Source organism: Trachurus japonicus, chromosome 13, assembly GCF_045865225.1.
Source record: "Trachurus japonicus isolate A0001 chromosome 13, Traja_1.0".
Classification (NCBI taxonomy): Eukaryota; Metazoa; Chordata; class Actinopteri; order Carangiformes; family Carangidae; genus Trachurus; species Trachurus japonicus.
The window spans coordinates 1180676-1192468 of NC_140919.1; the positions used below are offsets into that span (position 1 = coordinate 1180676).

Consider the following 11793-nt stretch of genomic DNA (forward strand, 5'->3'; position numbering starts at 1 on the left):
TTCTTCTTCTTCTTCAATTGATAGCTTTCAGTCACATGACCTCCCGGTGGCCTGGCGGTCAAAAGCAACATTCCAAAGTGGCCCCGCAATGGACTTTCTATGGACAAACAACCGAGTAATGACTTAAATCATCTGCCAGCAGCCGAGAAAGAAAGATATAAAAACAGCTTTGAAGTTTTGGGCACTTGTGACCCATCCCAGCTGGCATTTCAACGTTGAATCACCGTTGAAACCACGTCAGGTGCCAACGTTGGATCAACATTGGATTTTGATTTGATTTTGCAAACTTAATCAACGTTGAAATAGCAACGTCATTTCAACGTCACATTTCTCAACATAGGTGAATTTGCCAAGGTTGAAATTTCAACATCACTGTAAAATCCTGCTTTTACACATATGTGACAAATAGAATAATAAATAATTTTTGTTGTGATGTGTGATGTGTTCAATGCAGAAATCAAATCTCACAATGAGTGAATAGCTCTCTAGAGATCTTCTGTGTGATTATTAAAATCTTAATCTCTAAATGGAAAGCATTCACAAAATGGACAGTCAGCGAAGGCAACTGTAGGATATTTTTTTCTACTTTTAACATAAGACAGATTATTTTTACCAAAGCCTCCCCTCAAACAAAGGAGGACATCATGGACCCTAAAGTGGGCAATAAGAACCACACAGTGATAAAAAAGCATACAATACAATAATACAATACAATAAAACTTTATTGTCAAGGGCTCCAAGGCCACTGCGAGGTCTACAACATATAAATTAGACACCGATCCTCTCAGGTGCATACTTCAGGTACTTCGCCATGTACTCGTCCACTTTTGATGTGGTTGTGTTGAACGAACTGAGGACAGCGTCTGAAGAGGGGAAAAGACAAACAGCATAAAGTATTACAATATACATATACAGTGATCAACCGCTTATATGAATCAAAAAGGATTGGGACAGAATCACCCCCCCCCCCCCCCATTTCAATCGCTGGTGCAAGGAAAAAGACAACTTGTGCGCAACAACATATCCGGCTGCTTTTAAGCCTCTTGACATGAACACAGACAGGGCCAGAAACAGCACCAAAGCAACTGGCATCTTGTCTAAATTTACTATGTAAACCAACATTGATTTCTTGTTGTTGTTTTTTTTATATATCCATGAGTTTCAAATGTAGTCCTACAACCTGCCATGTTGAGGACCCACAGGTGTTTCAAACTAATTAATTGGTCCTACTCCAATCAGAAACACAACTCAAATTGAAACACCTGTGTTGGTCCTCAACATGGCAGGTCTAGGACTACATTTGAAACTCATGAATAGTTTTTAGTTGTCAAGTGCAAGTTTTTTTCCTCCAGAATTAATAAATGGCCTGCCAACACTACTAATGCACTTGCTTTATATTCTATTTTTTTCTACTTTTATAACACAAGACAGATTTTAGTTTTACATTCAATTAGTGTCTGTTTTACAGAAAACCGTACCGTACCAAACCGTGACTTGTGCGTACCGTAACCCCTAATTATTATATAAGCGCCCCTTACCGGCCAGCCTCCCCTCTTGAGCTCCAGTGACACACAAAACACACTTTGCTGAGCACCAGCACCGGTACCAGCAACGATGATGGCATTAACTCGGGACCAACGTGATCACTATAAGCGATTTACACTGTATACAGTATTTATATATTCAGTTATTTTACACATGGTCACAACTACTATGTTTAAGCAAACTCACCACAGATTGTGTTGTAGAGTTTGGTCCCCCCGAATGACGTCTTCCCATTCCTTCCTCTCAGGCTGATCTTTGCCATTCTTTTATTTGTCATTGTCCTGCCATGGTAAAACAGATTTATATAAGAGTATTATATAGTGTAATCAAGTTGCAATTCCCCAAAACTGATTAAATGCCACACAAAACTGCCTTGCTCATGCACACAGAAATACTTCTTCAGTCATTTCAGATGTGTCTAAACATTTGTCTAAAAAACATGATATACTGTATATAGCTAAATTACATGTTGCTTTTCTACCTGGAAATAGTTGTAAACAACAAGGTGATTTGTTCCATTTCCATGACTTTTCTCCAACTTATCCAAACTACTGGATTGTGTAGTTTGTGTTGTTCAGATTACCTGGACCACTATAATTCAATGCAAAAAACAAACTTACGCAGCCATTGACCTCTTCACAAAGTCAGCAGCGTCAACGCCCCCCAACCTCCTCAGATGTTTACTCTGAAAAGGAGCAACAAGAAACAGAAAAACTTAAGAGTCCAGACTTCCACAAAGCTGAGATATGACATTTGTCTTTTGTAGGGGGGGGGGGATTCTAGAAATTCTTGAAAAAAAAAAGTTGGGGACTCCCTTGAACCCTCTCAAGGACCCCACTTTGAGAACCATTGATCTAAAGACTCTGATGAAGGAGCGACGCTCACCTGGAGGAGTGACGTTTGAAGCAGGAGCTGATTGAGGCTGTCAAAGGAGGTAATGAGGCGCAGCAGGAGGAAGGAGGAGGCTGAGGGGGAGACAGAATCTCGGTCAATAAATCAAACAATTAATCAATCAATCAATCAATCAATAGGACTGTGGTTGATGGGAAGTACCTGGATGGTCAAAGAGATGGTCAAAGAGATGGTCTGCGCTGCAAGAGGGCAGGGGGGACCTGCCAAGGCCCCGGGAACGAGGAAGGAGAGGCCAGATGGACGGTGGTGATCTCTGGTCGCACAGTCAGTCAGTCGCACAGTCAGCCTGGTTTAAAAGTTCCTTCAAAATAAAGGTGGATGTGGATGTTTAGAAATCAAGCCAATACAGTATGTACATGGAATAACTGTACACAGGGATTTCTGACTGAACAGAATTAACTAAGCCTGGCTGTTAGCCTGGTCTGGAACAGGCTAGCTTCAGAGAATAAATCAAACATTATAGTAACTTGACCAGGATATATTTAGCCTGCTTTTTAACAACCAACTTGAGGCTAAATTCAGCCAGGATAACCAATATCCCGGATTAATCCCTTATCTAGATTTTGTGAGAGCGAGGCTTGAATTTACACCTCTGACATAATCAGAATTGTGTAGTTGTTTTGATCACGTGACACAAGTCATGCAGGCAGCTCGCAGCCTCGCATTGGACGGAGGAGGAGGACGGGGGTGATTGACAACTCGGACCGCCAATCGCTGGTCATAGACAAGACATTACTTTACGACCACCGGCCTTTCACAATAATGATAACCAGCTTCGTAGTACCGTGTTAACCCGGGCCGGGACTTGAGGTTTTGTTGAGCCGGAAGGTGAACACAAAGCCTGGCCGTCTCTGTGAAAATAAAAGTTCGAGCGTTAGCACCGCAAGTCCGCGACAAAAACGCACTAATCTCTTGTTTATGACAAATAAAACAACACAAATACAGTTACAAATAATAAAAACGTTGGGCTAACGTTAGTTAGCACTGCTAGGAAGCGTATACCCAGGGGGCAAAATCCCAGTTTTTTGAAAAACGGACACGGAGCGTTGTAAAAGGTTTGACACCAGAAATGATATCTACGAACTTGAAGGATTAAAACCTGGGTGGACAACCTGGTCAACTAGCTGCTGGAAAGCTACAGGGGGCTAAAACCCCTTTCTGGGGTCATTTTGCTGGTGAAATGATGTAAATGCAAATATTTAGGTATTTAGGTCCAAGATAGCCTTTCTACTAGCTACTGGAAAGCTACAGGCTGTCTCCAAACAATGCAACACCTATTGTGAAAAACTCCATGTTAACTGGCCTGATCAGAAACCATTCTATTTCTGGTCTCCCCAAAGTGAACAGATAGATAGAGAAGACCGTTGGCCACAGCAAGTGGGGCTTTGGAGATAGAAAGGCTATCTGGGACTCAAATGGAAGCTTATGAATTAAGGAAATTTTCTATATACATGTTAAGCATAGATATTCTCCATAAGGTGTTGAAAAATAATAATTTTCATGAGAATTTGTCAGACGAACAGTACTTTTTTTTGTCTTTTTTGGGATGTTGAGGGAGATATCTTAAAATTGAGTTGCAGCAAACCCCAGAATCTTTTTTTCCTGCCTCCCCCTATGTGTCAAGATACTCTCTGCCAAATTTTATAGTTGTATGACTATTTATGCCATTGTAGTACCTAAATATTTGCATTTACATCATTTCACCAGCAAAATGACCCCAGAAAGGGGTTTTAGCCCCCTGTAGCTTTCCAGCAGCTAGTTGACCGGGTTGTCCACCCAGGTTTTAATCCTTCAAGTTCCTAGAGATAATTTCTGGTGTCAAACCTTTTACAACGCTCCGTGTCCGTTTTTTTGCTTTGCCCCCTGGGTAGTAGTTAAGAAAAAAAGTAAGACTGTTGGCGAATGCTGCTGTTGGCCCAATAGTAACGGTTAACGTTAGCTTAAACAAACCTTACACAACCGTTAAGCATAACGTTACTTTAACGTTAAACAGCAAACTGTACACAACCGTTAACCAAACTATAACGTTACACAACCAGCAAACTGTACACAACCATAAACCATACACAGCGTTGACCAAACCGTACACAAAACATCACAGGTTTATAATAAAATATGACTTTACAACTTTGCTTACCGCTTTGGACTTGTTCGTGGCAGCCTGCCGTCAGTTCCTGCGGCCGTTAAAGTGACCTCCGCTCCGGTCAGAACCGGCTGCTGGCAAACTGATGATGACGACGTCACAGACCCACTTTGCGCATGCACAAGCATGAGTATGGGCTTTAGCTCTCGAGCGAATGCATCAGTCGATCCTGAAAGGGGAACTAAACCATAGATATATAACGAGCTACTCTAACAGCACTAGTAGCGTGGACACTACTAGGAGAGGACGCCAGAGCCGTGACACAGCATCTACAGCTGATCCGCCGGCTCGTTAACTCGTTTACGGCTCGTTAGCGCCGGCCGCATTAACGATTCCCATTCAGGCAGCTGTTAGCAGCCGTTAGCCGCAGCAGAGCAGCTAGAGTGCCTAGCAACCGTTAGCCGCAGCAGAGCAGCTAGAGTGCCTAGCAACCGTTAGCGGCAGGCAGCAGCCGGTGCTGATTGGTCGGGGAGCTGGTGGCCGGTGACGAAAGCTGCCTCCAAAACGTCATCTGCCTCCATCTCAGCCAATAGAAAAATTCGATTGTAATAGCCGTGTTTCAACCCATAGAGGGCAGTCACTCTACATTTTTACTACAAAATACACCAAATTGAAATATTTTGACTAAAATGTCAAAAGTTGGACCAGAATCAACTGACAACACTACCTTATACCCAAATGCATTTGTTTTCAGCAGAAAAAAGTGGTTTAGGGGTTTAGTTCCTCTTGAACATTTTTACACTACAATTGCAATAAGACGGACACATAAAGAGAAAATTTTGTTAAGATCGGTACCAGCTCGAGATTTGGCACAGATCTCCTAGGCAACGTCAAGCTAACATTCACGAGCGCCCTACGCCCATGGATGTATTATATTGCCTACGCCCCAACAACAGTTGATTGATCAACGTTGTTTGGAAGTTGAAACAACGTCGTTTTTCAACTGATATAATTTCAAGTGTTGAATCCATAGTGAATTGACAACACCATTTCAACAGTTTGGTGTTCAACGTTGGTTTGATGTTGAATCAACGTTTTTTCATCAACTGACGTTATTTCAACCAAATTTCAACGTTTAATGTCGGTCGAATGCCAGCTGGGATATTCAACACCAGCTGCTGTATACCAGCTGTTTAAGATGACCAGTTCCCTGCCGAAGCTCCAGTTGGGCGATGTTTACATTTACCTGGTGGAGAATCCATCATCCTCCACCGCTTGTAACCAATACCTCCGGTGTTATGGCTCAACTGGTTTCTGATTAAAAGCCCCATTTTGTAGTTTTTTGATCTTAAAATAATGTTTCTGAACTCGTTGAAGTGGTAGAAATGTACCTGTAACTTTCCTGTGTGGGAACACCGTCCTGGTACCGCAGCTCCGCTGAGCTCCACAGTCTGAGCTCCAGCTCACTGAGCCCAGGCTCCCTGCTCCTCTCACCCACAAACCAGAGCCCTTAGCTGGGCTGCACGGTGACCAGCTGCCCCCCCTTTACCCCCCGGAGCTTTGCTACGCACCGCTACCGACGGCAACGATGACGGTGGTCCGATAGCAGCGGGACCGGCGGCGGCGATGGTAACCCGGCGGGACCGCCCGCCACCGGACACGGCAACAGCACCGCCCGCGGCGGCAGCGACACGGTAACGGGGGTCGGGACCGACCGCGGCGCGGCGAGGACGATGTTGTTATTGTATTTTCAGAGTGTTTTCCATTACTTCGTAACTTTAACAAGACAGGCTTTGTCATACTGTGCAGTGTTGTGCAGAGTGAGAGTAGTGTGGCGCTGACTGACTGTAGGTTGCCTGAACAGGTTCACTCACAGAAGCATATGGCTGCACTAACATGTGAACTGCGGCTTGATTTATGAATTTGTGACAAATCTGCGGACGGAAGTGCAGCACAGCTGTTGTTCGGTACGGTAACCAGTTAAATCAGACACCAGTTGGGCCATAACACCGGTATTTTTGAAGCAGCAGGGAGCAGTGTGTGTTTTTCTGCCTTGTCCTAAGCCGCGGACAGCGGGGAAGTGGATTGTTTTGACCGCCAGGGGGGCGTTCCATACGGGCCGTGACGTCACATGAAAGCTATCAATTGGCCGCTAACACAGAGCTTCCTGTCTGTGGCGGAAAGAGACACCCACGTGGGGGTGTGTTTGTGTTTGCCGTTGTGACCAATCATAAGAGGGCAGGCCTGGCCCCTTGGTCCCGCCCCCAAACAGTCAAAAGTCTGTGACTCGAGCGAGCAGAAGTGAACATGGAGCGCACAGAGGGAGAGAGGGAGAGAGCTGCTGCAGCCAGCACGCGCACAGCAGCTCCTGTGCACGTGCTGTAGAGTTTAATATACACATCAAGATGCATTTTTTAGCTCTTGCTGTGTATTTTTACTCGCTCGCACCTGCCTGCACGCTCTCGGTTGTTGAATTTGTACGGGCGAGGACTAAAAAAGTGCACGCGGCAGTTAACTCTGCGCGTGTGATATAAGATAATTTGCGCGTGTGTATGTTTTATCGCTCGCTCAACATATGACATAAGTATGACGCCATACTTGGGCACGGTACGCTTGGCCAGGAATGCTACAGTAATGCGCTCGTTCTCCACCACGTGTCTGCAACAGCATGTAAACAACAGTCACTTAACGATTGCGTCAAGCTGTAAACATCGCTAGTTAAGGTCGCTTTGATTAAACTTCAAGATAACCATGACAACCGGTCAAACAATTAAAAAGCGCAGTTCTTTCTGCAGTGAGAGCGCATCCACCGTGTTGGTATGTCATCGTGATGACGTTTGTGTCGGAGACAACCGTGCTTCAGCAGCTTGGGTTGGAGGTAGTGTGAGTGCAGGCCAGCGGGGGACAGGGGAGGGGGGCATTCGGGCTTCAGCACGGTTCGGATCGACTGGCCCTAGTGTGAGTGAGGTCCCATGGTGACGTTACTTCCTGCTTCCGCTCTCTATTTCACTCCAGTGGTTTCCTCCTGATGGATCTGCTTGTATTAACAATAAGTGCCATCACAGCACTATTGTAGCTGTTAGACTACCAATAACTGTTTATAATAATAATTATCACCTGAGTCATTCAAAGTTCTCCACTGAGTGTTTGATGTCAGTGACAGATCATTGTCATAGTCTATGGTTCAGTTCACCTGGGAACATGTTTTTTGTTACTGTAGCTAACCTCCCTTTGTGTCAATATTGTGTGTGTGATAAATGTTCTTTGTTCCCTTTGGATTTTATTTCATGGAGCAAAGTCCAGCGGAGCGGGTTAATTATTCCAGGTAAGATTACAGCGTCACGACCAACAGGTGAGTCACAGTTCAGAGTGCTACAGGTGACCTTTGACCCAGCGGTTGTGTGGCAGTTTGTTTCCCCGTGTGAAGGTAAGGTGAACAGTCTGAATGTTTTCCTCGTTAACACCTGTCGTTACCTGAGTTCTCTGCCCTTCAACTTGTGGTTGTGTTGTTGTTGTGTTATTATAATGTTACTGTAGCTGAGTCAGAGCTGCAGCTGTAAAGTCTGGACCGACAGAACCGTGTCCTCCATGTTGTGTGGATGTTGTGGGTAGAACCGTGTCCTCCATGTTGTGTGGATGTTGTGGGTAGAACCGTGTCCTCCGTGTTGTGTGGATGTTGTGGGTAGAACCGTGTCCTCCGTGTTGTGTGGATGTTGTGGGTAGAACCGTGTCCTCCATGTTGTGTGGATGTTGTGGGTAGAACCGTGTCCTCCATGTTGTGTGGATGTTGTCGGTAGAACCGTGTCCTCCATGTTGTGTGGATGTTGTGGGTAGAACCGTGTCCTCCATGTTGTGTGGATGTTGTGGGTAGAACCGTGTCCTCCATGTTGTGTGGATGTTGTGGGTAGAACCGTGTCCTCCATGTTGTGTGGATGTTGTCGGTAGAACCGTGTCCTCCATGTTGTGTGGATGTTGTGGGTAGAACCGTGTCCTCCATGTTGTGTGGATGTTGTGGGTAGAACCGTGTCCTCCATGTTGTGTGGATGTTGTGGGTAGAACCGTGTCCTCCATGTTGTGTGGATGTTGTGGGTAGAACCGTGTCCTCCATGTTGTGTGGATGTTGTGGGTAGAACCGTGTCCTCCATGTTGTGTGGATGTTGTGGGTAGAACCGTGTCCTCCATGTTGTGTGGATGTTGTGGGTAGAACCGTGTCCTCCATGTTGTGTGGATGTTGTGGGTAGAACCGTGTCCCAGGTTCTTCACAGTAACTGAGTACATTTAGTGCAGTACAGTTGTGAGGTACTTGTACTCTCCTTGAGTATTTCCTTGTTGTGCTACTTCCTGCTTGTACTGCAGCTCATGTAGCTGACAGGTGAAGCTACTGGTCACTTTGCAGCTGCAGGTTGTAGATTAAAAACACCTGATGAGCTCAGAAACACATGATTAAAGATGGTTATTGGACAAAAATCATCAATATTGTTGTGGAGAATCTTTTAGAGCTGCAACAGTTGTTCAATCAACATTTTTCAAGCAGAAAATTTCAGTTTTCAGCCTCAAAAACTGAAGATTTCCTTGTTTTCTCTGTTTGATTTGACTGTAAACTGAATATTTTTGTCTCTTTGATTGTTGCTGTGACAAAACGAGACATTTGAAGACGTGGCCTCAGACTGAGAGGAACTTGAACGCATCATTTGTCTGTATTTTGTGACATTTGATGGAGCAGACGATGAATGGATGGACAGAGACAATAAGTGTCAGTGGCAGCTGGAGAGTGTTTTTCTCTCTTTGAATTTCCAGTGTGAGTGAAATGAGTGAATGTTGTGATAGTGGAGCTACACTGCAAAAACTCAAAACCTTTCCAAGAATATTTGTCGTATTTCTTGTCAAAATGTCTCATTTCTAGTCAAAACTAATCTCTTTCCATTTAAAATGAGACTCATCACCTAAAAATTAACTTGTTCTCAGATAATTTTATTTTGTTTCAAACTAATTTTCACTTGAAATAAGTAGAAAAATCTGCCAGTGAAAGCAAGTTTTTTGTGTTTGTAATAAGAAAGAAAAACTTGCTCCGCTGTCCGATTTTTCTACTTATTTCAAGTGAAAATCTGCTTGAAAGAAGTAAAAAGTGTCTAAAAACAAGCTGATTTTTAATGTGATGAGTCTTATTTTAAGTAGAATGAGATTTGTTTTGACTATAAATAAGACAAATATTCTTGGTAAGATTTTGAGTTTTTGCAGTGTTTGAGGTGAAATAAGTCTTGGCCCAGTTGTTTGATCCAGTGGTTTTCTACAGGGACACTGTCCACACAGAGACTGTGTCACATCAACTCAGTGGATCTCAGTCCTTGTGTGTGTCAGTGGATGGAAACAGTGGTCCATGGATCATGTTGCTGGGCTGCAGCTTCATGACGCCATCTAGTGGACTGATAGTAGAAGTACAGCAGCTGATGGCAGCTTCCTCTTCCTCACTGCTGTGTGACTGCATTCAGCTGACACTGATATGAAGCAGAGGAGAAGAGCCAATCAGTGGAGGAGCAGCTGGAGACATGATGGACATATGAGCTGCTGTGCAGATGAATGATGTGTGTTTCCTCTGCAGGTGAAGCTACAAAGTGTGTGTGAGCTGATGTGGATGTGAGCTCAGCAGCATGGATCAGTGTGAGGACAGAGAGGAGGGAGCCCCTCCCTCTAAAACCAAGAGCCAGACCACAGGTCAAAGGTCAGAGTTTAAAACTGTCAGAAAGACTTTTCTCTCTAAAAGTCAGTTGTTGTGTTTATTAAAAGGTTGAAGATATTTTTCATCAGTTTTTCTCCAACATGCACATTTATCAGTTGTGTTGTTGTTTCAGGATCCAGCAGCAGAGACCAGACTCTCCTGAACCCAGCTGTCTGTCTTTAAAGAGCGATGACTCAAAGGACTTAGACATTAACTTTAAAGGAGGACGTGGATCAGCTGATCAGATGTAAGATAAAAGCTACATTTCAAGGCTGTTGTGTTTCTGTTGAACGTTTCTCCTGTGGAGTCACATTTCAATGATTCTCTTTCAAATCTGAGTTATAACGCAGACACACGTCCAGCTGCAGTAAAGAGTCCCTGCTTGAACATCCACATGTTAATATTCAGTGATGCTCATGTAACCAATGCGAGTTGGCACAAGAAGGAAGAGAAGGATTCTGTTCTCACACGTTTATTCGGCCCAAACCTGCGGGCGACAATTCAGATACCACACTTGTCATCATCCGTCTGTTATATCTCGCCCCTCAGTCATTGTAAACAGAACTGTCACACATTTTTTTCTGTATTATTTCCATCAATATTTCCAATGGAAATGACAAAACATAAGCTATCTGTCCTGAACAAATGCAAAACATGGGGTGTGTAGCTACTAAATGAACAGAGAGCGCCAAAACAAAAACACGCAGCATTTGCTACGTCTAAAACTTTAAAAAACAAACCTGCAACACAATTTAGATACCACACTTGTCGTCATTCGTCTTTTAAATCTCACCCTAAACATACAGAACAACACTCATTACACACAAAGAACCACAGTCTCTGTACATAGCTCCAAACGAGGCAGCCGAATGATCTGTAGTATAGTTTACAAAACTAGTTCAGAACGTAAAAACTACTGAAAACAACTGATAAACATATATTCGGGGCGGTAGAGCAGTCGCCCCATGTGTTGAGGCTATAGTCACTGCAGGCGGCCCCAGTTCGAATCCCGGATGGAGCGGCCCTATCCTGTCCCCCCCCCCGCCTCCCATTTCCTGTCTCTCTCTCAACTGTCCTGTCCATTAAAGGCAAAGAAGCCCGTAAAAAAAACCCCAAACATATTTACATTCTCTGCAAACATTTTCCATCACACATTCAATAGGTTAAACCCACATTTACACTGAAAACAAGAAAAACAGGTTGGGAGGATTCCCCAGCCGAGCTCACCCTCAGCCAATGTAAACATCACTGTGAGGGGAAGAAGGGAGGGGCTACAGAAGCCTGGAGGACTACGGGGGCTCAGGAGGAACAAAAAGAAAGCAAAAAGAAACCAAAATGTCCTCTCACAGGTAAATATAATTAAAAAAAAGAGAACATAAATATAATAATAAATAATAAAGGTGCTTTAAAATAAAAAATCTACTACACTCAGTGCAGCCCAGTAGCAACAGGAAATATGTCAGCACCATCTACTTAAACAGGAAGTAACCGCTGGGTTAAAATCATCATTTCATTTGCACTAAATGTTGATGGTGTT

General features: G+C 43.9%; 1 long non-coding RNA gene across 1 annotated transcript; it reads right to left on the reverse strand.

Annotated features, from left to right (window-relative positions):
- Positions 1–816: 816 nt before the first annotated feature.
- Positions 817–2511, reverse strand: LOC146975202 (uncharacterized). The gene is made up of 4 exons (XR_015037329.1): positions 2431–2511; positions 2166–2230; positions 1732–1826; positions 817–863 (listed from the first exon to the last, which is right to left on the reverse strand). It is a non-coding gene; the product is annotated as an uncharacterized LOC146975202 (long non-coding RNA).
- Positions 2512–11793: the final 9282 nt, after the last annotated feature.